Genomic DNA, 27805 nt, shown 5'->3' on the forward strand with positions numbered 1-27805 from the left:
TTATTGAGGCGGTACTTGGTGCCGAGACTCACGGGTCCCATATATGTATTAATTGAGGCTCAGAGAGGTTATTCCATGTGCACAGGAACACACAGCAAACACATCAAATCTAGGTTCTCCTGATTCCACAGCCCCAAAACCCCTTGTGCCCAACCCCACAGGCTCTACCCAAGAGAGATAGACCAGACACTCTGCCCCTTCAAGCCCTCTTCCTCAAGGAGAGCTTTCTCTGGGCCCCAGCTGCCTGCTCTCTGCTCCTCTGCCCTCCCAGGCCACATGCCTGCTGTCTCCCATCCTTCCACCTCCAGCTGGGCTCCCCAGGTTTCCAGCCTGTGCTGACCAGACACTCACTGTCCTGTGCTGGGGAGTCCACAACCCCTCGAAGACGGGGACTGTGATCTTCCTCGGCCTTTTTCAAGGCAAACTCAGGGGATGGCCTGAAGTGGGGCGGCCCCTATGTTGATCAAAACACCTTGAAGAAAGGCAAAGAAAAAAAACCAAAACTCCACTTTGGCTGTTCTGTTGCCCACATCATGTCTTCCATGCAACGACAGCTACGTGGTTCCCAAGTCACTTCTGAACGTTGAAGAGGGGAGGGGGTGCAGCGCAAGGAGATGCAGGCATGTGAGTGGGGGTCCCCAGGTGCAGGACCCTCCCTCTCCATCCCGATGCCCCCCTCCATCCCAGCCGGTTAATGGAAACAAATCAGATGCAGAACTTGGCTCTATCGTCTTCTTCCACATGAAACTCTTCATTCATTTTTGTCTCTTCCTTTTTGTCCTGAAGCAAATGGAGGAAATCACACCCTCCAATTTCTGATCCACCTGACCTCCCATTGCTGATAGGGAGATTCCTAGTCTGTTCCCATCATCCTACTGCTGTTAGGAGAAGTGGTTGCTGATGGAAACACGTCACTGGTGGATGCTACCGCCAGTGCCGAGAAAGCCAGGGGATCAGGGTCGACACCTTTTTGTTTGGAACCAGGAGTAAGGGGCGGGGGCAGGTGTGTTGCTGGAACTCCCCCCATTCAACCTGGCAATCCAAGCGTCTCAGTAGAAGCTGTACAGCTCAGGGTGATTTGTGCTGGCTGGGGACCCCTCCCTGCATCCTCTGCTGTCAGAATACTGCCCCCATTAGGGGCTGCTTTGTCCTGGAGGCTCAGCAACACGCCCTGCTTGAATGAGAGAGGGGACCCCTGTCACAGCCTGACCTCTTGCCACCTCGAGGCTCCCCAGAAGCCGATGGGACCACAGTATTTTCCCCCAGAGAGTTCTAGAATTACAGCATAGTCTCACCCACTCTCTGAAAACAAGGCCTCCCAGATATAACCACAATAATAATTTTCACAGGCATGGATTTCCATCTTAATCTTAATTCTCCCAATAGCAGAATTTCTACAGGACACAGAGGCCATAAAGATTGGCCACAGAAGGGCAGCCTTCCCAGCTAGGCCCCGTTCCTCCCACCCCTACAGTCTTTCTCAGCAAAAGCAAACCAAGCAGCAGAGAGTTCCCTGTCCCTACCCACAGCCTTTGTGCCATAACTAGGCTTTGTCCTGAATAAGCCCAGGCTTAGGGACAGAGTTCTCCTGAGAATGGCTTTCCTTCACTGGGCGGTTACCTGAGCTGAGGCCCCCGGACGAGGCATCAAAGGCCAGGCCACCCCAGACCCATCCTGTCTCTGGGGACCCTTTAAAGTTCTGCCAGCACTGCCTCTGCTTTATTTGTTTTCACACCTGTCAGCCTGGTAGGTTTCCAGTTGTTTTTAAGCATCTTCTGTTGGAAGGGAAAGGGGCTGTGCCCAGTGGTGTCATAAACCCAGCATATCAGCCGGCAAAACACAATTCCCTTTAAGGCCTGAGAATGGAAATTGTCTAGATGGCTCAGGGCAGAGCCTCCACAGGTGCAGGCTCGCAGATGCAGGCAGCGAGGGAGAGTTTTGTGTCGTGAAAAAGGCTGTGAATGAAGGCATGGGCAAAGGAAGGGTGGCTGGAGCGGACCCGGAAGCTTTATTTATTTATTTATTTTGGCTGCACCGCGAGGCTTGTGGGATCTTAGTTCCCTGACTGGAACCCTCGCCCTCTGCAGTGGAAGCATGGAGTCTTAACCACTGGACCACCAGGGAAATCTGACCGGCCACCTTCACAGAGAAACTAACACTAAAATTCAGATGAAAGGAACGCCTTTCTGGTCAAAACTTTGGAAAAGAACATCTCATTTTGAATGGCAACTGTGTTCTGATAAATGGCTGAGTACTGGGCAGACTGGGTGGGTTCAGTTAGCAAATTTTATTTTAAATAATTGAGTCATCTAACAGTGATTACCAAGGCCTCTTGCATGCAGGTTTCTACACAAGCCCTGGGGACCCAAGGGGTAGTTGGAAGCCCTGCCCTAATGGAACACAGCTGGCAGGGGGCCAGGCACCCACTAGGAGAAGTCCTACCATCCTCCAGCCAGAAGAAGGGGGAAAAGAGTCGGAGTCAGACTTGTCTCCAGGGAGAGTTTTGGCAAGGAAGCTCAGATTCCTGCTTCTTGCCTTATTCTTTATGTGCACAGGGCTATAGGGGCCGGATATCTGCAGAGGCAGAGGATGGGAGGGTCAGGTCAAGACAAGGCGAGACACTCAGTGCCTGGAGGGTTACATGGAAGAGGTCTGACCCCTGATTTCAGAGCCATCTGTCCTCTGTTCTAGGAAAAGCAGGGGCTCCAGGGGCTCTGTGTCCTGATAGGCAGGATCATAGGAAGCGATTTTCTGGATAGAGGTCAGAAGTGTGCATATCAGTCTTATAGGAAGGAACAAGGAGTGTCATTGTTTGGGGAGCAAAACCTGTCTTCCTGGTGTCATGTGTTTCCCTGCGTGAATGGAATTTGGCTGCAGGGAGGGGATGCCTGGGTTCCACCAGGAACAGCTCCCCATAGCCCAGCACTCATTGGTGGCCCTGGACGCTGCCCTCTGGAGGGGTTTCCTTTCCTGATTTTGAAGGTTCTGTCATCTGCCCTAGACAGAAATGTGTCAGAATTTATTGTTCAATCTAGCTGTACTTTGTGTGAGTTTGATATTTTCAGGATTATAAGAGTCAAGGAAGAGAACACGAGAATAAAACCTTTGGTTTGGAAGTCAGTTACTGCACATGGGCAGAATCAGGAACTTGCAAATCCATATGCATAGAGTTATATTAACATGATACAAGTATATATAATATTTAATAATCATATTTAAGCAAGGGGTGAGGAATCCATCGAGCCTGCTGTTCCTTCTAAATTTAATTTACTGACCCTCAGGAATGTCTTGCGAAGGAACTTAGCAACTTTGGGTTCCTGCTTCCAGGTGGCTTGCACACTTGATCTCCAGTCTCTAATGCAGTGAATGGGGGTCCAGGGGAAAATCCAGCCATCCTGGGAAATACACAGTTAGGATATCTTTTATATACATGTACTTTATTTTTCAGAGCAGTTTTAGGTTCACAGAAAAATTTAGAAGAGGGTATAGAGATTTGCCATGTATCCCTGCACTACACAAAACGGCTTCCCCCACCATCAACACGCAATGCATTTGTTACAATCGATGGGCGGACCCCGACATGTTCATCGTCACCCAAAGTCCATAGTTTGGGTAATGCAATGCATTTGTGCATTTGTTACAATCGATGGACCCACCCCGACATATTCATCATCACCCAAAGTTTATAGTTTGGGTAATGCAATGCATTGGGGCATTTGTTACAATCGATGGACCCACCCTGACATGTTCATCATCACCCAACGTCCATATGTTGGGTAATGCAATGCATTTGTGCATTTGTTACAATCGATGGCCCTATGCGGACATGTTCCTCGCCACCTAAAGTCCATAGGTTGGGTAATGCAATATATTTGTGCATTTGTTACAATTGATGGACCAACCCAGATATGTTCATCATCACCCAAAGCCCATAGTTTGGGTAATGCAATGCATTTGAGCATTTGTTACAATCGATGGACCTACCCCGACATGTTCATCGTCAACCAAAGTCCATACTTTTGGGTAATTCAATGTAATTGTGCATTTGTTACAATCGATGGACCTACCCCCGACATGTTCATCATCACCCAAAGTCCATCGGTTGGGTAATGCAATGCATTTGTGCATTTGTTACAATCGATGAACCTACCTCAACTTTTGCATCATCACAAAAAGTCCATAGTTTGGGTAATGCAATGCATTTGTTCATCTGTTACAATCGATGGACCCACTCCGACATGTTCATTATCACCCAAAGTCCATAGTTTGGGTAATGTAGTGCATTTGTGCATTTGTTAAAATCGATGGACCTACCCCGACATGTACATCGCCACCCAAAATCTGTACTTTGGGTAATGCAATGCATTTGTGCACTTTTTACAATCAATGGACCCACCCCGACAGGTTCATTATCACCCAAAGTCAATAGTTTGGGTAATGCAATGCCTTTGTGCATTTGTTACAATCAATGGACTGACCCAACATGTTCATAATCACCCAAAGTTCATAGTTTCTGCAATGCAAAGCATTTGTGCATTTGTTCCAATCGATGGACATACTCCGACATGTTCATCGTCACCCAAAGTCCATAGCTCGGGTAATGCAATGCATTTGTTACAATAGATGGACCTACCTGGACATGTTCATCATCACCCAAAGTCCATACTTTGGGTAATGCAATGCATTTGTGCATTTGTTACAATCGATGGACCTACCTCGACAAGTTGATCGTCAAACAAAGTACATAGGTTGGGTAATGCAAAGCAGTTCTGCATTTGTTAAAATCGGTGTACTCACCCCAACCATTTCATTATCACCCAAGTCAATAGTTTGGTTAATGCAATGCATTTGTGCATTTGTTTCAATTGGTAGACCCACCCCGATAAGTTCATTATCACCCAAAGTCAATAGTTTGGGTAATGCAAAGCATTTGTGCATTTGTTACAATCAACGGACCCACCCTGACATGTTCATTATCACCCAAAGTCCATAGTTTTGGTAATGCAATGCATCTGTTACAATCGATGGAACCTCCCCACCAAGTTCATTATCACCCAAAATCAATAGTTTGGGTAATGCAATGCAGTAGTGCATTTCTTCCAATCGATGGACCCACCTGACATGTTCATTATCGCCCAAAGTCAATAGTTTGGGTATTGAAATGCATTAGTGCATTTGTTACAAATGAAGGACCCACCACGATATGTTCATTATCATCCAAAGTCCAAACAATGGGTAATGCAATGCATTTGTGCATTTGTTACAATCAATGGACCTACCCCAACATGTTCATCGACACCCAAAGTCCATAAGTTGCGTAATGCAATGCATTTGTGCATTTCTTACAATCGATAGATCCACCCCGACAAGTTCATTATCACCCAATGTCAATAGTTTGGGTAATGCAATGCATTTGTGCATTTGTTACAATCGATGGACCTACTGAGACATGTTCATCATCACCAGAAGCCCATAGTTTCGGTAATGTAATGCATTTCAGCATTTGTTACAATCGATGAACCTACCCTGACATGTTCATTGTCACACAAAGTCCACACTTTGTGCATTGCAATGCATTTGTGCATTTTTTAAAATTGATGGACCCACGCCAACAGGTTCATTATTCCTCAACGTCAATAGTGTTGGTAATGTAATGCATTTGTGCATTTGTTACAATCGATGGAGTTACCACAACATGTTCATCGACACCCAAAGTCCATAAGTTGCGTAATGCAATGCATTTGTGCATTTGTTACAATCGATGGCCCTACCCCAACATGTTCATCGTCACACAAAGACCATGGTTCGGGTAATGTAATGCATTTGTGCATTTGTTACAATCAATTGACCTACCCTGACATGTTCATCGTCACCCAAATCCACATTTTGGGTAATGCAATGCATTTGTGCATTTGTTACAATCGATGGACCCACCCCGACAGGTTCATTATCACCCAAAGTCAATAGTTTGGATAATGCAATGCATTTGTGCATTTGTTACAATCGATGAACTTACCCCGACAGCTTCATTGTCACCCAGACTCCATAGGTTGGGTAATGCAATGCATTTGTGCATATGTTACAATCGATGGACTTACCCCGACATGTTCATCGTCACCCAAAGTCAATAGTTTCGGTAATGCAATGCATTTGTGCATTTGTTACAATCGGTGGACCCACCCTGACATGTTCATTATCATCCAAATTCCATAGTGTGGGTAATGCAATGCAGTTGTGCATTTGTTACAATTGATGGACCACCCCAACAGGTTGATTATCACCCAAAGTCAATAGTTTGGGTAATGCAATGCATTTGTGCATTTGTTACAATCGATGGACCAACCCCAACATGTTTATCATCACCCAAAGTCCATACTTAGTGTAATACAATGCATTTGTGCATTTGTTACAATTGATGGCCCTACCCAGACATGTTCATTGTCACACAAAGCCCATAGTTTGGGTAATGTAATGCATTTGTGCATTTGTTACAACTGATGGATCTGTACTGACATGTTCATCTTCACCCAAAATCCATACTTCGGCTAATGCAATGCATGTGTGCATTTGTTACAATTGATGGCCATACTCCAACATGTTCATTGTCACCCAAAGTCCACAGGTTGCATAATGCAATGCATTTGTGCATTTGTTACAATCGATGGGCTGGCCCACACATGTTCATCAACACACAAACCCCATAGTTTGGGTAATGCAATGCATTTGTGCATTTGTTACATTCAATGGACTTACCTCGACATGTTTATCGTCAGCCAAAGTCCTTTTTTTGTGTAATGAAATGCATTTGTGCATTTGTTACAATTGATGGACGCACCCTGACATGTTCATCATCACCCAAAGTCCATAGTTTGGGTAATGTGATGCATTTGTGCATTTGTTACTATTGACGGACCTACACCAACATGTTCATCGTCACCCAAAGTCAAAAGTTTGGGTAATGCAATGCGTTTGTGCATTTGTTACAATCGATGGTCCCAACCCAACATGTTCTTTATCACCCAAGGTCAATAGTCTGGGGAATGCAATGCATTTGTGCATTTGTTACAATCGATGGACCTACCCCGACATATTCATCATCACCCAAAGTTTATAGTTTGGGTAATGCAATGCATTTGGGCATTTGTTACAATCGATGGACCTACCCCGATATGTTCATCATCACCCAAATTCCATAGTTTGGGTTATGCCATGCATTTGTGCATTTGTTACATTCGATGGTCCCACCCCAACATGTTCATTATCACCCAAGGTCAATAGGCTGGGTAATGCAATGCATTTGTGCATTTGTTACAATCGATGGACCTACCCCAGCAGGTTCATTATCACCCAGAGTGCATAGTTACATTAGGGTTTATTCCTGCTTGTACTTCCTATGTGTTTGGACAAGTTTATAATGACAAGCGCCCGTCATTGTAGCATCATACACAGTAGTTTCACTGCTCTAAAAATCCTCTGTGCTCCTCCTGTTCATCACTTCCTCCCCCACACCTAAAAACCACTGACCCTTTTACTGTCTCCAAGGTTTTGTCCTCTCCAGAATGTCATAGAGTTGAAATCATACAGCCTGTAGCTTTTTCAGCTGGCTTCTTTCTCCTACTAACATGCATTTAATGTTCCTCCTTGTCTTTGCATGGCTTGATAGGCTCATTCTCTATTATCATTGAATAATATCCCACTGTCTGTCCAGATACAGTTTATGAATAAAGCTGATATAAACATGCGTGTGCAGGATTTTGTGAGAACATATTTTCTACTCTTCGCGTAAATACCAAGGAGCACGATTGCTGGATTGTATGTTAAGAGTAAGTTTAGTTTTGTAAGAATCTGCCCAACTATCTTTCAAGGTGGCTGGTCCATTTTGCACTCCCATCAGTAACAAACGAGAGTTCCTGCTGCTCCACATTCTCAGCAGCAGTTGGTGGTGTCAGTGTTCTGGATATTGGCCATTCTCATAGGTGTGTGGTGGTGCCTCACTGTTTTTTTAATTCGCATTTGCCTGATGACGTATGATGTGGAGCATCCTTTCAGATACTTATTTGCCATCTGTGTATCTTCTGTCATGAGGTGTCTGTTCAGATTTTTGCCCATTTTTTAATTGATTTGTTTGTTTTCTTATTGTTCAGTGTTAAGGGTTCTTTGCATATTTTGGATCACGGTCCTTTATCAGGTGTGTCATTGAGAGGATCTTTATAACAGGATGAGACCCCAGCGATTGGAAAACAGTGACCTTGCTTGTCACAGCCCTTAATGAGCCTCCTCTCTGGGCCCAGGTGCTGATAAGGGTACTGGGAAATAAGAAATAGTTTGTTGATTATCTAGTTCCTGTATGGCCCAGCGAATTTACCTAGTGAGTACCCAGCAACTGCTGGGTAATATTGAGGACACGTGCACCTGGGAGGAAGGTCCCTGTGCTCACACAGAACTTACAGGAGACCTCAAGGCTAGAAGGATCTCAAGTGTGACTTCATAATAACTTACTCTCAGGAAGGGTAGCTGACGTGACAGATGTTTTGCCAAGCTTCGGGCTAAGTGGATTCCAGGAACTGTTTCTGCTTCTCACCAGCAGCAACTTGCCTGGCACATGGCCAATTCCATCCTCACCATTAAAAACTAACCTTCTCTAGGTTTCCAAAGGCTCCACGTTGCTGCTTATTGGGGAGATGTCAGTCCTCATCCCATTAGAGCTTTCAGCAGCCTTAGCTCCTTGAAAGCTTTCCTCCTCTCACCCCCCCCCCTCTCCTGGGCCCCTTCCCACCTCTCCACCCACTCCTTCCCAATCCACTTCACTGTCTCTTGCTCTTTGGCCCCATCTTTAAAGGTCAGAGCCCCCAGGTCACCATCTTACCTCCTCTAGTCTCTATCTGCCCCCATCCTGTATTTTCCATCGGCCCCATGGCTTTAAGCAACCCCTATAAAGGATGATTCACAGCATCTTCTGTCTTCTCCCTGGGGCTCCAGACTGTACACGCGGCTGCTTGCTTAAATTTTCCACTTGAAAATACACCCTGCATCTCAAGCTTGGCCTATCCACACAGGGGCCCTGTTTTCTGCCCGCCCCTCTCCCTCTGCTGGTCTTCCTCATGTCCTGGGTCTATTCGCCATAACCCGCCTCCAGAGCAGGCTTGGTTGAACTCAGTGCTTTTCTACTTAAATCAGATCCATCACTCTCCTCCTTAACGCTTTGAGAATGTCTGAGCATTTAGAATAAACATAAACCCCTTGGCAAGACCAACATGGCCCCTTGTGGACCGGTCTCTGCTCCTCCCCGAGGCTCTAGCCCCCAGCCTTGGGGCATGTTAGGCTCCTTAGGGGGAGGCGGCTTTATCACTGCCATCTCTCTCCCTGGAAGGTCCTGCCCCACCTTTTGCAGACTGTCTCCCTCCAGCTGCCTCTCAGGGGAGCCCTCTCCTCTGCCTGAGTCTCAGTCTGCTCTGGCGTCCATCACAAAGTACCCCAGACTGGGGGGCTTAAACAACAGAAGCTTATTCTCCCAGAGTTCTGGAGGCCAGAAGTCCCAAATCTAGGTGTCGGCAGGGCCGCGCTCTCTCTGAAGGCTCCAGGGAGGGTCCTTCCTGCCTTGTCCAGCTTCTGGGGGCTCCAGGCATCCTTGGCTTGTTGCCACATCCCTCCAATCTCTGCCTCGTCTTCATGTGGCCTCTCCTCTCTGTGTGTCAAACTCCCTCCTTCCCTCATGTATTGCTCATGAAGATACACACAATTGCATTTAGGGTCCACCTGGATGATTTAGGTTTACTCCTCTCTCAGGGTCTTTCTGTCATAGAAGGTCACATTCACATGTTCTGGGGTTAGGACATGGTCATATCTTGGGGCCACCATTCAGCCCGCTATACTGTGTTCTGTGAGTTTCTTGAAGAGGGGCCTCTTCCCGTGTGGATAAAGGGAAGGGCCTGTTGGGGAGGGGGACATTTCCCCCTCTACCCCTTTGAGTTCTTGTGGTGGGATTAATAATAAAATTGACACAAAACCGACGAACAGGAGAAAAACAAACAAAGTTTACTTCATGCACATGGAGGTCCCATAGAAATGGGATCTAAGAAGTGGCCAAAACAGATAGCTTTTGTACTTTTTAGACAAAGAAACAATAAATTTATGAAGAATGATAGGACAGAGAAACTTAGGTTTTGGTGCTCATTTCGCAAAGAATCTGAACAGAGTTTGGGCTTTAATCCATGAAAGAAGTCACAGGTTTGTTTATATAAGTTTCTCATCCCCAATTTCCTGATCTTTGGTGATAAGAATGTCCTTGTACCTCCAGATTCAGGGAGTACACCTTTCACGTGAGAGATGTATTTCCTGCTTTCAGGGAAACAGAAAAGAGAGTAGGAGTGTCCCTCTTGGGTTGCCCGTTTCTTAAGCAACTTTAACTCAAAATAATCACAAGCCATGGAGGCATATGTTGGGGTGGCCTGCCCTGGACCCCACAGGCCCGGGCCATCTAGGCAGCATGACATTTGTGGCAGTGTTTCTGCCTGCTGCAGGGATATTCTCAATATGAGAGGGCAAGAACTTGGTGTTTTTCTAGAAAATAGCATTCCGTCCTTCAGGGCAGGAGGGGAGGTGGCAGGGCCCTTTGCGGGGGTGTGGAGGCTGGACGGGATGATCTTCCCATGGACGGGGTGAGCTGGAAACTGGAGAGACAGAGTTTTAAGGAGAGGACCTCAGGGGGCCAGCCAGCAGCCTCTGGATGGAAAACAAGTAGTGTTTCCCCGGGGAGAAGGAGCATCAGAGGGTCCTCCTCTCCCTTCATCCGGAGAGGGGTGTATGGACCTAACTGCCAACTCAGCCCCACCAAGGACCATTGCCTCCAGTTCCCCCTTGATTGGGCGGCTGGGGACAGAGGCACTGGATGCTTGCCCCGTCACGGTCTTCCTGGGACAGCTCCTTGGCATGCGCGTCAGCATGCGGCTCAGCTGTCTGCTTTCTTGGGACCCAGAGGCCCTCTTTTCCCTCCTTAGTGCCCCCACCAGGTCCAACTGTGGTGTGCATGGATTGTCCCTAGAGAAAAAGCTCAAATCAGAGACATTAAAAAATAAAAGTCCGTTTATCCTGCCGGGAGTAAGAAGGACAGACCGTCAGCAATGCAAACACATTTCCATCCCACCCCTTCTTGGAGCTTTGCTCCTCCAAAGATGAGAGAGAGTGAATGCTCACTTCTTTTCCCTTGCTAGAAAAGCAAAATGCAAATAAGTCTTCTGAAAGTCACTTCCACATATAAGATTTTTGTGTAACATTTTGGAACATACAAGGAAGATGGAGGTACACACAGATGGTGAGTGGGAATTAACCAGGCAAGTCCTTGACTATTCCTTCAGTTCTGCTCCAGACTTTCTGCACAATCTGAGATCAGGCTGTAACCACACTGAGCCTCTTTTCCTTTATGTTAAAGATAAAGTATGATCTGGTAGGAAAAAACAAAACAAAAAACAAACAGACAAAAAAAGAACCAGCATGAGTTTTTGAACCAGATAGAACTGCATTCAAACACTATCCTGCCATGTGATCTTGAGAAAAATATTTAATTACTCTATTCCCTGAACTGAAATAAACAAGTACTAGGGTCCTTATCAGATTGTTACAAAAATTGAATCTGAAAATGCACAATTCAAACTTGCACATAAGCCCTCAAAAACAGTAGTCTTTCCTGCTTTCCTAAATGAAACCAAGAATTAAATGACAGAAGTGAGTAGTCAAGTGCAGCCTCATCCTTTGAAAAGTGGTCCTTTTCCCTTTGCAGTAGGGAGCCAAATATTTTCTTCTCCGTCAATAAGAAACTCAATTGTATGAGCATTACTAATTTAAGTTGAAGGAATATTACTGCAGAAATGATATATATTTCCCCCCATCAGTAAAGAAGACGTGTTGAAATGTCTTACTTTCTAAATGCAGCCTTCAATGATCAAACCAGCCCAGAAGGGTCAAGCCCTCTGTGAATTCCTGTAGTGGCTCTTCTGACCTGTGTACCTGTACTGACCTGTGTTTTAGTTACATGGCTTCTGTCTTCCTCTGTCTGCAACACTGAGCTCGTTGAAGGTGGGATCTTGTTTGGTCATCATCTGGGGCCATGATGGCTCCAGGGAAAGTGCCTGGGACTTACTGAAGTGAGTTGAAGCACACGTCCCTCTGGGAAAACATGCACATTCCTCGCTTCTGCCCAGCCAGACATGCCCATTTGCTAATTTTGGAGACTGTCAGTTAAGAATCTTCTGGTCACAAATTATCAAAACCCCACTTCAAACCAGCTGAAGCAAGGTGGGACTTTTATGCACTCTCCTAACCCCCTGGCCAGAGGTGGAAGGGCTCAACACCCAGCAGCTCCCCAATATTTTCTGACTTGTTCCCAAGAGCTGCTGTCACAAAGCACCTCAAACTGAGCGGCTTAAAATAACACATACTTGGGGTCTCACATTTCTGGCAGCCAGGAGTCTGAAATCAAGGTGTCAGCAGGCTCGTGCTCTCTCTGGGGGCTCCAGGGGAGGACCCTTCTGCGTGTCTCTCCTGGTGGCTCCTGGCAACCCTCGCCTTGCAGACCCCTCACCCCAGTCTCTGCCTCCATCATTACATGGCTTTCTTCCCTCCGTGTGTGTCTCTGGGTGTCTTTCCTCTTCGTATAAGACCAGTTATGTTGGATTTAGAACACACTCTGCTCCCGTATAAATGCACTTAACTAGTCACACCTGTAAAGACCCCACCTTCTGAGGTTCCAGGTGGTCATGAATTTGGGGACGCCATTCAACCCACATCACCCCACCCCCTTTCCCGATTTCTCTTGGTCTCTCCTCACGGCTTCTGGGGTTCATTCTAAGGCCGATTCTCCCTTCATCATTGCAAAATGACACCAAGCCAATGGCACCAGACCTGCACCCTCCCTTACACAACATGAGAGTGTGTCCAGCTGCTGGGAGAAACCACTCCCCCCCAACGCCCCCCATGCCCCCCTCACCCTTCCCCCCCTGCCCCCCCCACTGAAATGCTCCTGCCTGACTGTACCCGGAATCAAATGGTGCTTAAACACCTCAATAATTTAAATGGCAATTCCAGGAGCCCTGCCAGCAGAGACAACCAAATGACACTCCAGACCCCATCCAGCCTCTCTACCTCACCCCCAGGGGCTAATCAGGGACCTGGCTTTGTCTTTCAAAGGGCCTGAGGGGCTCTAGTTATCAACTCTGCTTTGCTCCCTATCCCATCTGAAGTGCTTTCCTTGTTTTCAAATAAATAAAACAGCTGAAGAACTGTCATTTCACCAGCTTTCCATCAGAAGAGAAAACACACAGGAAGGTGGGAAGGTGGAAAATCCGCAGCCCAGATCTGAGGGAAGTGGCCCCACGGTGCGGGCCCCCTGTGGCCAGGATGGGGTTAGGGTTAGAAAGAGAGCAGCCCCCAGGCCGGCTGCACAGCCTGTTTGGGTCGACAGTGAGACACAGATGAGGCATCCAGGTGGTCCTCGCCGGGGTTTGAAGTTGCGGGGTCCCAGAAACTGATGGGCCACCTGGCTCTCCTCTGCCCCTGCTTCCCCTCCCCTCCCCCTGATTTCCCCCTGCCCCTGCTCTGCATCTGTCTGTAGGATCAGCACAAGATAACAGCTGCTTTGACAACCAAGGTCAGAATCTTCTTGGGGCTGTGCACAGCTGTGTCTCTGGGTGGCCCCAACCATAGGGAGAGTGGACTTTGCAGAAGGACAGTCTGGGGTGAGAAATCAGACTCCTGCCCAGAGCTTGGGTTGCTCACACTGGAAGCCCACCCTTGAGAACATCGGGGTGGGGGAGCTCCTGGACAGAGCAGGTAAGGCCATACGGGAGTCTCTCCTTTTCTGTAGAGAAGCCCACCTCCCAGGTGCCAAGCCACCAGCTGGGGGACCTGCACGGCCCAGGTGGTCCAGGTGATGGGGCCTCGGCAGGGGGTGATGCGGAGGCCACTCCCATGAGGGTCTCTCCCTTCAGCCTCCTACTGCCCCCCACCCCACCTCACCCCAGGGCCTCAGCCGGTCCCCGCTGCGGCTCCCAGGTGCCTGCATGGTCCCTGACGTAATCAGCAACATGATAGAACATGGACCATTTGGTGTGTTGGTGGCTTTCATTCCATGATGGCTTCATCCTCTAGAAGGGTTCTCCTATCAATGAACAGAAAGATCATGTTAAACCCGCTCATGGGGCGGGGTGGGGGGTGGGATGCCACACGGAAACACACAACTTGTCTGGTGCCTAAGAGCGGGCAGGGAATTGGCAGTTCTGCTATAAATCGGGTTTGCATGTAATTGTTAGACGACGCTAGAATAACTGATAAAATGAAGAATGGTCCAGTTCTTCTCAACCCGACGCGGCCTGAACCAAGAGCGGACACAGATGCTGCGTCTCTTTGGCGAAGGCGGAGAAAGGCTTTTATTCCTCTAGGTTTGGGATCCACTTCAGGGAAGGAGACTTAGATTCCGAAGTCGGCAGAGGCTCTGAGCGGGGTCTCGTCCCCGTCTGGGCACTGAGTGATCCCACTTCCTTTCCCACTGAGTCTGCGCCCTGAACCGCCTCTCTGCTCGTGCTTAGGCCCAGCCCTCCTGACTCTGGCCCCTTAATTAGCCGTTCTTTGTACTGAACTTTCCTTGCTCACCTACTGCATGGTTTCTTGATTGGATCCTGACAGATAAAAGATATCTGGACCCAGAAGAAAAGCCCCAGCCCCCAAACAGTACTGTCAGCCTTACAATCACACAGTCACCCAGCCTCCAAGAGGCGTGGCCTCTGGTCCCTGTCGGCTGCATCCCCTTCCTTGGCAGTTCCATGCCCAGACCTCACAGAGCCTCAGGGCACTGCCAAGCCAGTGGGGATCCCAGAGCCTGTGAGAACCAGGGTTATGGGAGCCTGACACCTCGAGGTCACGTTCTCTGTCTGTAGAAAGAAAGGCGGCAACCTGCCTGCAGGCCATCGTCCTGGGGATGCCTTTGGACAAAGTGTGCCCAAGGTTTCATTCATCTAACTGGGTCTGTGTCAGACCTGCCCGGTGACCAGGGCTTGGCCGATGGCCGTCGTACTTCCCGTGTGAGCTCAGAGCCAGCCTGCGGAGGCACCTACCTAGAAACCTGGTGTGCAGGTAGGCCTAGCACGGGGGTTTCAGAGGTGAAGCAGCAGGGTCTCTGGCTCACTCCTCAGGCACGCGGACCACATCCCTGGAAGAGAAGATTCCTGTGGGAGAGTGGGGACAGCGGCTCGTGCTGGTGCTGTCAGAACCCATGCAGCAGGAGGGAGCAGAGGGGTGGGATGTGGGGACAGGAAGGCAAGGGGGTCCCCAGGAAGTGACCCTGGAGCTGGGTCTTCAAGTGTGATGAGAATATAGACAAGGCGGGAACACTGGGGGGAGGCTGGGGAGGCTGGGCATTTGGGCCACAGAGGACAGTGTGCACCAAGGCACCCCCCCCCCACACACACACACCCTGTAAGAGACTGCAGGATGTGTGACACCACAGCAAGAACTCGTTGTGATGGAGCATCACGTCTGAAGCTGGGAGTGAAAAGCCCGGGCTGGAGGGAGGGGTGGACATGATCGTAGAGAGCTCTGTGCGCTCTGGAGGAGCTCAGCCTCCGTCACCCGGCACTGGGGAGCCACAGCAGAGCTAGAGAGAGAGCAGCAGCATGCTCAGACTGGACTCCGAGTGGGGGAGCTTTGAGGAGCAGGTAGGAGGCAGAGAGACAGGGCAGTGGGGCAGGCAGAGCTGATGAGCCCTGAACCCAGCCCGAAGGGGTTGAAGTGGGACTAGAGAGAGACTAAGGACAGAGTTACAGGGTAAGATCTGCAGGAACAACCGCTGACGATCAGGAGTGAGGAAGAGAAAGCGATGAAACATACATCAGGATGTACACCATAGAATGCGTGATACGTGATCATAACACAAGGGATGACATATGTTTATTACAGGATTCTGCAAACCCAGGCTCCATTGCTCTCACTCACTCACTCATTCATTCATTCACTGCCCAGGTTTTGAACACCTTTTCTCCACCGCACACAATTCCAGGTACCTGGGGAATGAAGACATAGCCCAGAGGCCCCAGAAGGTCCCTGTTCTAGCAAAGGAAACAGGTAAACAGACAGGTGTCCACAGACCCAGCACTGAGTTCTGGTCACACCCGGGCTGGCTCTGCTGGGGGGCAAGGAGGGGTCTTCCCGAAGGGGTTGCCATTTAAGTGAAGTATGAGAGGATTCAGGAGTAACTGGAGTCAGGCGAAGGAGGTGCAGGGGCGCTTCTGGCACAGCCAATGAGGGAGGCGGCAGGAACAGTTGACTTCCCAAGTGTCAAGAAGCGGCTGGGCGGGCATCAGGTTAGACGGCATTGGATCGGGGGACCAAGCATCCTGGGAGGATGCGGAAGGATACTCCCAGTGGGCTGGCCTCAGGTGTAGACACAGACTTGGGTCATCCTCCAGGCGATGCAAACCCCCTGCACCTCCCTCTGGGCTGCCTTGCATCCTGCTTTCCAGTGCAGGCCCAGGGGACTCAGCTGCTGGCTGAGGGGCACCTGTGTCCAGAAACAGAGCCTCCCAAACTCCCGCCTGCAGATCCTGGCTCAGAGAGCCGGGCCCACGTTCCACCAGAACCCACCCCCACCCCCGTTCCTGCCACACCCGGCTGTACAGGAAGCCATCAGGAGGCTGTTTTGATTGGCTCATTTCAGTGGGGCTCATTATTTTTCCAGGGAACAATTTCTAACAATTTTCCTTGTCACTCAGGGCAGTTGCTACTAGCTGAGTTTCTCAGGCCGTTATAAATACATCATCAGACACATTCCACAAGCACTTGCGGGTAAAAATAACCCCCTCTGCATTTGCATTGTGAGGCACAGATGTGAGATGATTTGGGTGAGACATTTGCTGCTCTGGGTCTCCTTTCTCTCCATGGGGTAAGGGGTGGCGGCTGGAGCTGCGCGGCCCTGAGGGGCTGGGTCCAGGGCATGGGGGGCTTAGAAAGTCGGGACGTGTGAGCCCGGTTCTCGTTCCCCTTCGTGGTGGAAGCTCAGGTAGGAAATGAGTGTTTGTGATGTGAACCACTGAGCTGGGACCGCGCTCCGATGATGTCAAGAGCACATGGGCCCCACAGGCTGGTGACACCTGCACCCTTTGCTTTAGACACTTGGGAACTTGCAGGCAAGCAAACCCTCAAGGCAGAACTGCTGAACGTGGGGCTCTGGGAATGGAGCCAGGAACACTCCCGGGTGGGATTTTTTTTAATTAATTAATTAATTTACTTGTTTATTTTTGGCTGCGTTGGGTCTTCGTTGCTGCGCAAGGGCTTTTTCCTCTAGTTGCCGCGAGCGGGGGCTACACTTGGTTGCGGTGCGCGGGCTTCTCACTGCGGTGGTTTCTCTTGTTGCAGAGCATGGGCTCTAGGCGTGCGGGCTTCAGTAGCTGTGGCACACAGGCTTCAGTAGTTGTGGCACACAGGCTTCAGTAGTTGTGGCACACAGGCTCTGTAGTTGTGGCTTAGTTGCTCCATGGAGTGTGGGATATTCCCGGACTAGGGCTCGAACCCATATCCCCTGCATTGTCAGGAGGATTCTTAAACACTGCACCACCAGGGAAGTCCTCCCAGGTGGTTTTGAAGCCCAGGTAGGATGTGCACACCCACATGGCCGACGGGCCAGGCAGGACAGAGCCGGGTGGCAGCACCAGAAGAGCCAGCCTCAACGCCGTGTCTGGCACCTTCTCTCTGGGTGCTGTGGGTGGCCTAGATTTCCCGAGGCTTAGTTTTGTCATCTATAAAATGGGCATAATCAGGCTTTACCATGTAGGACTGTTTGACGTTCAGTTTGTGAAACAGCCCTTCCCAGATGCTCTTAAACTTTGCAGTGTTATTAACCACTTACAGGGAAGGAGAGCAGCCAGCTCTCATCACTTGAGCTGTGTGACCGAGAGCAGATTCATTCATCTCACTAAGGCTCACTTTTGCCACCTCTGGGTTTGTGTCAAGGACTAAGCTGAGTGGCATCAGACTTCTCTCTACGGGGTGACTAGCGTTGCATATGCTAAGGGCCATGAGAAGGGGCCGGGGGTGGGGGACATGTGTCTGAGGGGTGGAGACATGGATCCCTCTTGGAGTGTCAGGGGAGAAGAGCTTCAGGGAGAAGAAAGAACCCCAGGCAGGGGGGATGGTCACACATCTTTGTATGAAGAAGGGAGGTTACAGGGACTGTGGGCAGATAGGAGTAGACAGTTTGGAAACCTAGCAGATGGGTAGGACACCTGGCAGACAGGTAGGATACCTGGCACACAAGTAAGACACCCAGTAGAGAGATAGGATACCTGGTAGATAGGTAGGACAACTGGTAAATAGTAGGACAACTGGCAGACAGGTGGAATACCTGGTACACAAGTAGAGCATCTGGCAGAGAGATAAGATGTCTGGTACATAGATAGGATAGCGGCCATAGAGTTAGGACACCTGGCATCAGGTAGGATACCTGGTAGATACTAGGACACCTGGCAGACAAGTAGGGTACCTGGTACACAAGTAGGGAATCTGGTGGAGAAATAGGATATCTGGTACATAGGCAGGATACCAGGAATACAGGTAGAACACCTGGCATCAGGTAGGACAGCTGGTAGACAAATAGGGCAGGGGAGGACACCTTGACAGAACTGACTGTGGAACTGTGTCCTTTCAGACCATCCATGGTGATGGAATCCTACACACGTGGAAACCTCTTCTCCTCACTAACCCCTGGCTGTGCTCTTGTTGACTTAGCACCAACTATATGCCCACACTCTGCCTTATCAGCTCACGGCATCTCTCAGCAACCCCAGGCTCCGTTCCATAGATGGACAGCCAATATTCGGACAGTTTGAGCCACTTCCCAGGTCTGTGGCTCAGCCAGGGCCAGGACCCGGATCCTTCTGAGTTCAGTCAACGAGAAACGTGTTGCCTATTAACAGCACAGGGCACAGAGAACTTTCTGGAGTGAGGGAGACATTCCATATCCTGGCTGAGTGTTGGTCACGTAGATGTGCACGTATGGCACAGCTTATTGCACACCTAAGAGTTTTGTATTTCACTGTGTTGTAACTTATAGCTTGACCTAAACGTCTAGATATTCTAGACTATTTTGAAATAGTCTAGATATTGAAAAATAGTCTAGATTTTGTGCTGAAGAAGCTCGATTGGTATATGCTGGCCGATCATTCCACCTGCCATCCAAGGTGGGACATGCTTCAGAGTGAAAGGGGGCCTTAAACACAATTAAAATGATATATTTTTGAAGCATTTTTTGATAAGTGGGTTTTAATATACGGATAGATCCATTGGAATTTTTTGAAGAACAAGTATTTTACAATAGACTCAACATTTAAAAATGTTCCATAAACTTGCTTGGGTGTTTCATCTAAGTCGCATTCTTTTTTTTCTTCTGCTAATACATTTGAAATTGTTGAAGCCTTAAACTGACTCCTCTTTGTTAGACCATAACATATTTAATTGAAACAATTATCTTTCCGCAGGTGCAGGGGGACCTGGTAAGCTCAAAACAAGTTCTGCTCTGCAGAAGGTATGTTCACAGGTTTTGTTCTTCCACGCTGAAATGTGTAAATATTTCACCCAAGTGCATTTACAGAGGCTGAGAACATTTCTTTGACAAACAGTCTTACAAGATAAAACTCATCAAATAAGTTGTCTGTTTTGAAGTCATTTCTATATATGATTTTTTTTTAATGTTTCTCCCAATTTAGATGCTGTAAAGTTGTACATCTTTTAATTTCGTTCCATTCTGGTATGGAATATAAATTTATTTAATTAAAAATAGGAAAAAAAATCGGGTTTCATTAAAAGACGCTTTCTACTAGTTGAGATATTCCAAAGCACAATTATGTAATTTCTAAATTAAATCCTAGGCTGTCGGGACTCACGTGGTTTCATTGGTTCCCTCCCTCCCTTGCTTATGTGGGGATAAAGGCAATGTCTTCCTTTTTGCATGCTTTGTTTTCAATAATTGTAATTTTCCAAAAGCCTCAGAAGCTGAAGTTTTTGTTGTTGTTTTTACTCTAGTCATTGGATTATTGCATGCAACCAAAACACAGAGGATTTGTTTATAAGAGGGTTTGATGCCATTATAGGACATTGGAAATTGATTTACAAAGAAGCTCTTCAAAGGCTCAAGCATTTCTAGAATCTTATTCCAGGTGAGCAGCAAGAGAGAACCCATGGAAGGGCTTTTTAAAATTCATGTTTGCTTGTCTTAAAACGTTGTAGTTCAGTTACTCTAAGTGTATACAGATACACAGTTGTAAATTTTTGACAACTATCACTTCTATCATTTGACTGTTAGATTGTCTCAGCCTTTCAGACACAAGTTTGAATTACCTGTGCCCCTCAACACATTCCTCCGTTTCTGCTTCGTATGTTTCTTACTTTAATAAGAATACGGCTTTTACCCTGAAACTCGTATCAAATATGTGCACATGTCATCACCATGTCAACTAAAAAAAAAAAAAAAAAAAAAAGCACAACCTAAAAGTTGAGAATTAGGTTTCATTTGGCAGACAAACCTGAGGACTTAAGCCCGGGATGGAGCCTCTCAGATCGCCCTGAGGGACGGCTCCTAAGAGGTAAGGGAGAAACCAGGATGTGTAGGGGTTTTTGCAGCAAAGACCAGGTAGTAGGAGCATCAAAAGATGCTAAATAAAGAAAACCAGACATCTCAAGCTAATGAATTTAACACTTTTCTTTGTATGGGAAGATATAAGGGTCTGAGCTCATTGAAACCATTCCTTTGATTTTCACCTCAGCTATCTAGGACCAGAACCCTGTGCTTTCCCATCCTGAGTTCCCTCAGGGCTCACCTTGGGGGCAGCTGTAAAGTGGCGGCTTGACGGCTGCAGCATCCTTTGTTTGCTGATAAGGCAGGCAGCATTTTTTATTCACAGCCACAATAAAACCGACCAGTTTTACCTTCAATGTGGAATTTTCAACCTAATTTGCGATAGCGCTCACCATGGTCTCAGGCATTTTGCTTCCAACAGGATGGAATCCTAAAAGCTGTATTTTTAGTTCATCGATTGGATTAGGAAATATCGAGCCAGTCTTGGAATTTACGGGTTCTCTACTGGAAGTACCAGATGTCATGATTTCAAACGGGCTTCCTTTCCAGTTTGCAAATCTTTCTTCTGCCAGTGGCCCTAACACATCCCTAGCTAACTTCTTGATCATTCCTTCGTGCCCGAGAAAACTTAAAATCTGAACTGAGCAGCCTGAGTTTGTGAATGTTGACTGAAAACCAAACGCACAGTCTAAAAGTTGAGAGTTACGTTTTATTCGGTGGACTTTCTGAGGACTTCGGTCCCAGACAGCATCTCAGATAACACTGAGAAAATTGTTCTGAAGAGGGAAGGAGGGGAGGGCAGAGCCAGGATATATAGGAGTTTTGCACCAAAGACCAGGTAGTCAGAACATCAAAAGATGACTGTTAATTAAAGAAAACCAGACATCCCAATTAATGCATTTAGAGATTTTCTATGTATGGGAAGTCTGGGCTCACTGAAATCATTCCTTTGATATGCACCTCAGCTCTCTGGGGCCAGCATCCGATGCTTTCTCATCCTGAATCCCCTCAGCGTGCACCATGGTAGGGGGGTGGATGCAGCAGCTAACTGCCGGGGGTGGGGGTTGGGGGCGGTGGCATCCTGCCTCCATCCTGAGTCCCCTCAGGGCTCACTGTTTGGGCAGCTGTAATGTGATGGCTTGATGGCTGCAACACCCTTTGTTTACTGATACGGCAGCAATATTTTTCATTCACAGGAAGAACAGCATTTAATCTAAATAAAAAATCAGCGTTTGATCTAAATGAAAAATCAGGCCTTATGGAGCCACGTGCAAGAAGCCTTCTGCAGCCACACATGGTAAGTCCCTGTCTTCGAGCAAAATCTTCTTAATATGACCGCTGAAGTTGGAAGTAGGGGCCGCTGTGTGGTCAGCCTCCTTCCTGCTACCCACAGGCAGAGGGGCCGCATGGAGGGCATTCTGTGCCAGCTGTGGCTTCAGCAGAATTTTAACGACCAATGGAAGTTCAGGACTTGTTTTTTCATTAAATGTGTACTTTCATTATCTTAGCTCGTTGATGACCAAAAAGTTCATTATAAAATTTTAAAAGCAATATCAAATAAAATAAATACTTGGTGGTGTATTTGTCCTGATGATAAAGGAAGGCTTGTTTGTAGCTGAGCCCATGGCTGCTCCTGTCTGTCTGTTCTAAGCAGGACTGCTGGCCTCTAGTCTTCACCGGGCTTCACACACGTCTGCACATAAGGTCCTACCAGCCCCACTGACTGCCCGTTGGGGGCTTTGAAGTCTTTCAGGTGGTGGCGCTGGCCACAGCACAACTGGCTGTTCACCGGGTTGGTCGGCGTGGGGCAGCAACATGAGACACTTCTCCCCTTGCTGGAGGGATGCCAGATGGAGGGCGTGCTCACTGTCACTCATGCATGAGCAGTGCCCAACGGTGGTCCCCACTTGGAGGCAGGTGAGACGTCCTGGGTCTGGAAAAGGTTGAGAGCAAGGCTGGTCTGTCGTCATCAGTGGTCTTTCAGCTTGAACCCCATGTGAAACTAAAACCTCTTGCTGCCTGCCTGTCATGCACTAGGAGGTGAGAGCCTCATGGAAACTGGGGCCAAAAGCTGGCATCTGCTGGACCACATGGCTCTCGACATGAACACTCATCATAATACTTGGTTTGAAAATGAAAAATCTGGCACAAATGCCAAACTGATGGGTGTCTCGTCAACATGTGCAGACTGAGACAAAGGTCACTCTTTTTTTTTTTTTTTTTTTTATAAAGGTCACTCTTATGGACTGAATATTGTCCACCCAAAATCCATATGTTGAAATCCTACCCCACAATATGATCATATTAGGAGGTGGAGCCTTTGGGAGATAATTAGGTCATGAGGGTGGAGGCCCCATGAATGCGATTAGTGCCCCTATAAAAGGGACCCCATAGAGCTTCCTTGTCTCTTCTGCCACATGGAGACAGAGCATGGAGATGGCCGTCTATGAACCAGGAAGCTGGTCTCACCAGACACCAGGTGCCTTGATCTCGGACATCCAGGCTCCAAAACTGTGAGAAATAAATGTCTGCTGTTTCTAATGCCCCCAGTCTGTGGTGCTCTGTTATTGCTGCCCGAATGGACCAAGACAGTCCCCCTCCTGGAGGACAGCCAACCATCCCTGCCCAGGAGTGTCTGGCCTCCCTGAGCCCCAGGAGCTGAAACCCTCTCCTCCTCCAGCCCCTCTGAACAGGGGAGCTGACCCTATACCTACTGTCAGCCCCTCCTGCCCCACTGCTTCCATGACAAACACAGTCTTCAGCGCTTGCTGTCTTTCCCTAACACACACCCCAGAACTCAGGCCAAATCTTCCGCATTAGAATTTCCAGCAGCAGGAACACCGACTCTTCCAGGGCCCTTCTCTATCCCAACCCCGCAAAACGGGAAAGCCTGGGGAGGGGGCTCCTTTTGGAGGTGTGATGAGCTGGGCCAGATAGGCGGGTTCTATCTCTCTGCTCTGCTCACTGACATGCACCTCATCTCCAGAAAAGGAGGTGGGGAAACCTAGCTGTTTGCACCTACCAAACAAAAGGGGATGAGGCCCCATGAATGAAGGGAATACTTGGTGGCATCTACCCGGGCTCTCGCCCTCCCTGGTCTGCACTCACAGCCTGGAGAGATTCCAGAGGCCCTGCTCCAGACTTATCTCCTCCACGTGGCAGGGATGCAGCTGGACAGATGCTCTCATCAGGACCCAGAGTGATGGGGGGTACATGGCTCCCCAGGGAGGGATGCTGTACAAATATCACCCACCTTTGGGCAGGTAACATCCCCCATCTCCCTAGTTTTTGCAGATGTGCACATTGAAACCCAGAGTCTTTCTCTGTCTCTACCAGAATCACACAGCTGCTTGGCTCAGGGTAGAGGTTTGAACGCAGGTGTGTTTGACTCCTGCAACTGTGTCCAGGTGAGCATCTGACTCCACCTGCTCAACCCCATTAGCTCACTTGGAGGTCACCCCAAGACTGGGCAGCTTCCACCTCTGCACACAGCCAAGCTCTGCTCATTCGTCTCACCCCCTGCACCCCCTACTCCCCAGCACAACCAGGGAAGGTGAGGAAGGTAACCTCCAGGTGTCACTCCCTCCTGGCTCCTCCCACACAAGCAAGACAGCAGACTGTTCACAGAGCACAGGAGCCCTGTCTGGAGGTGGACTGTGTCTGGAGCACCTCCGCTGGCCCTGGGAGAAGGCCACGTCCAGCACCTGCCTGGAGCAACCTCCCACAGGGTGTTAGTCTCTCTTACAACAGAAAAGAAATCAGTCCTTCCCCGAGCCACTTTGCACACCACGTGCATCGAGAGAGGATACAGGGCAATTTGTCCAAATTACAAACAGGAAGACATTCTAGACGGATCCATTGCAATTAATGGCAAGGCTTTAATTCCAGGCGCTTGTGTGACAGGAAGAATGACAGATGCAGAGGAGCCTGCCACTCCCTCCCTCCCTGGTTCCCGGGCCAACTGAACACTCCTGTGGGAGCCTGCCCTTCATTCAGCCACAGATTTTGCTTTTATTGAGCACCTACTATGTGCCCAGCATAGCTAAACACACTGTCAGTGTTTTTGGGGTCTGTCCAAGCAGGTCTGGGGCAGGAATGTAAGGATGAACCTGACCCCGGGGAGGAGGTGACCGGTGGCTTTGGGGTTTTCCTCTGGGGGTCTCCTGCTGCCCCAGAGTCATGTTTGTGGTCCTTTCGTTCCACAGAGGTTTACTACCCTCTTATGTCCTGACACCAAGCTACCTGGTGGGTAGAAATGATTAAGGCCAGAGCCGTGGCCACTCGTGTAGGCGAAGCACAAGAGAGAATTATCAAGGGAGCGGCAGAGGGCACGCTGGGGTCTGTGTGGGGTTTGCGGGGCCTTGATCTGACCAAGAGGTGGCTGGTCTGGGCAGGACGGGAGCCAGGCCAGGCTGGGGTGGGGTCTGGGAAGGGCAGGCCCAGCACGTGTGACCAAGGAGGGTGGAGAAGCTGGCACTGTGGGTGCCAAGGAGGATGGAGGGGACGTGGGCCCTGCCCTCTGGAGGTGGAGACGGAACAAACACAAACACAGCAATTCAGCTCCTACTTAGAACGCGTCGTGCTTATACAGAGGGGGCTCAGGGGAGCTGATTGTCAGATATTCGGGAGTTTTGTGAGTGGGTTTTTCTGCAGTTCGTAGCTTAAATCGGACCCCTTGGGAGTATTGACACCATGGGAATTGGCGAAGACAGTGAAACAAAACTTGTCCTTTTTCTTCTTTTTCCAGCTGGTTTGTCAGCAAGGAGGAGGAAGCAGGACCCCGGGGGGTGGGCAGGACGCATGTGGGGTACAGCAGCCTGAGGGGAGTGCGCTGGGGCTGAGTCTGTGGGGTGGTTAGCAAGGAGAGGAAACCAGGCCAACTCATGGAGGAACAGCAGCCCAAGGTGCAGGCTGGCCAGGGCCCACATACAGCCACAAGGCCATTTCCTGCAGGGCTGTGGGATGCAGCTGGGAGAGGCCCCGCTGGGGCTTCCTCTGTGGGGACAGGAGTGTGATCCACAGAGGAAGTTCCACAGAGGAGCCAGTGCCTTCACGGCTGGGCTGGGGGACAGGTCAGCTGGGAAGGCTGGACAGGCTGCTTGTGTAAAAGCCAGACCTTCCCACCACTGACACTGAGCAGAATCCTGGGGGCTCCTGGGCACGTAAGCCTTTCTGTGTCCCTTGTTTCTTGTTTGTAGGGAACAGACTCCAGCCCCCATGACCTTCCCTGAGTTTCAAAGAGCAGACACAAACAGTTGCTAATCAGGGAAAGGAGAGGATGCAGAGATAAGGGAGGAGACCACCTGAAGCCAGATTAAAGAAGTGCAGGCCCTGCACACACTCTGCCCTTGGACCATTGCTATAAAACTCCTCACCAAATCCCCTCGGGTTAGGACACACAGTTGTTTTTTTTTTTTTTTTGCAGTACGTGGGCCTCTCCCTGCCATGGCCTCTCCCGTTGCGGAGCACAGGCTCCGGATGCGCAGGCCCAGCAGCCATGGCTCACGGGCCTAGCCGCTCCGCGGCACGTGGGATCCTCCCGGACCGGGGCACGAACCCGTGTCCCCTGCATCGGCAGGCGGACTCTCAACCACTGCGCCACCAGGGAAGCCCGGACACACGGTTTTTGAGGCACGAGCCCATTGTGTCTCCTTTTTCCTGGCAAAGCAATAAAGCTATTCTTTTCTACTTCACCTGAAACCCTATCTCAGAGATTCGATTTGGCACCGGGACACAGAGGCCAAGTTTTCAGCATCAACAGCACATGGACATTGAAAACACTCCAAAAATCAGCTCTGTGTCTCCAAACAGCCTGGATTCTAAGTTGTTCCAGAGCGAGAAGTTGTGGGCATGGGGGTGTGGGGTGTGGGGACACTGACCGCTGGCCACAGGGCAGGGGCTCTCGGCAGAACAGAAACCGGTCCAGGTGGGCCAGGCCAGGCCTGCACCCCGACGCCGAGTCCAAAGCCCCCCATACGCTGAGCAAATGAGGCCCAGGGCTCCCCTCAGAGCCTCCTCACTGAGTTTCGAAGCAACAAGGAAGGTTTTTGTTGTGCCACTTGAAATTAAAATCTCTCCAATTTGTGGAATTGTCAGCTGCTGGAGGAAATAAAACTGTTCATCCGCTTAATCATTTCAATATGACATTTCAAGGTGGGCAGTGACATGGCAGGGAGCGAAAGTTGCCCCACTCTCAGCAGACACAGATCATGGAAACGATTATGCCCATAAGGTTCCGTTTGAGGGTTTAATGGAACTGGCCTGCCCTGCATTGATAAATAGCTCAAGTGGAGAAGCAGGCCCAGTGGGGGCGAGGCTTCAGGGAGGGAGGGAGGGAGGGAGGGGAAGGAGGGGAAAGGGGAGGGAGAGGGGGAGGGGAAAGGGGAGGGAGAGGGGGAGGGGAAAGGGGAGGGAGAGGGGGAGGGGGGAGGGAGGGGGGTGTAGTCTCTGCAGGGATGCGGTGGGTCTGTCAGCTCCAGCTGCCGCAGCAAATACCGCATACTGGGGGCTTAAGAACCAGACATTTGTTACTTATGGTTCTGGAGGCTGAACATCCAAGATCAAGGCACCAGCAGATGTGCTATCTGGCGAGGACCAGCTTCCTCTCTTGCAGACAGCCATCATCTCGCTGTCTTCACAAGGTGGAGAGAGAGCAACTCTCCCGTCTTTTAGAAGGGCACTAATCCCATCATGATGGCTCCACCCTCAAGACTCCCGAGGCCCCACCTCCTAATACCATCACATTGGGAGATAGGGCTTTTTTTAAAAAAAAATTCTTTTTCCTTTTTAATTAGTTAATTCGTTTTTCGGCCATGCCACGAGGCTTGTGGGATCTTAGTTCCCCCACCAGGGATTGAACCCATGCCCTTGTCAGTGAGAGTGTAGAGTCCTAACCACTGAACCAACAGGGAATTCCCAGGAAATCGGGCTTTAACGTATGAATTTGGGGACACAGACATTCATCTGCAGCAGGTGGTCACCAGGACAACACTTGCAGGAACGTCATCCCATAACCCCCAACGGCAGGAACCTGCTGTTTCACCCAACTCACCGCTGGCGTTTCGCTGTGCCTCCAGGCTGCCCAGGGCTGCGGTTGTGGGCCCCACTTGCAGGGAGGGGAAAGCAGGTGGTAGATGCTGACATGTCCTGTCCTCAAGCCGAGGGGGAGCCCGGTCTCTGGGGGCAGGTCCC

This window comes from Delphinus delphis, chromosome 1 (assembly GCF_949987515.2).
Source record: "Delphinus delphis chromosome 1, mDelDel1.2, whole genome shotgun sequence".
In the NCBI taxonomy this organism is placed as follows: Eukaryota; Metazoa; Chordata; class Mammalia; order Artiodactyla; family Delphinidae; genus Delphinus; species Delphinus delphis.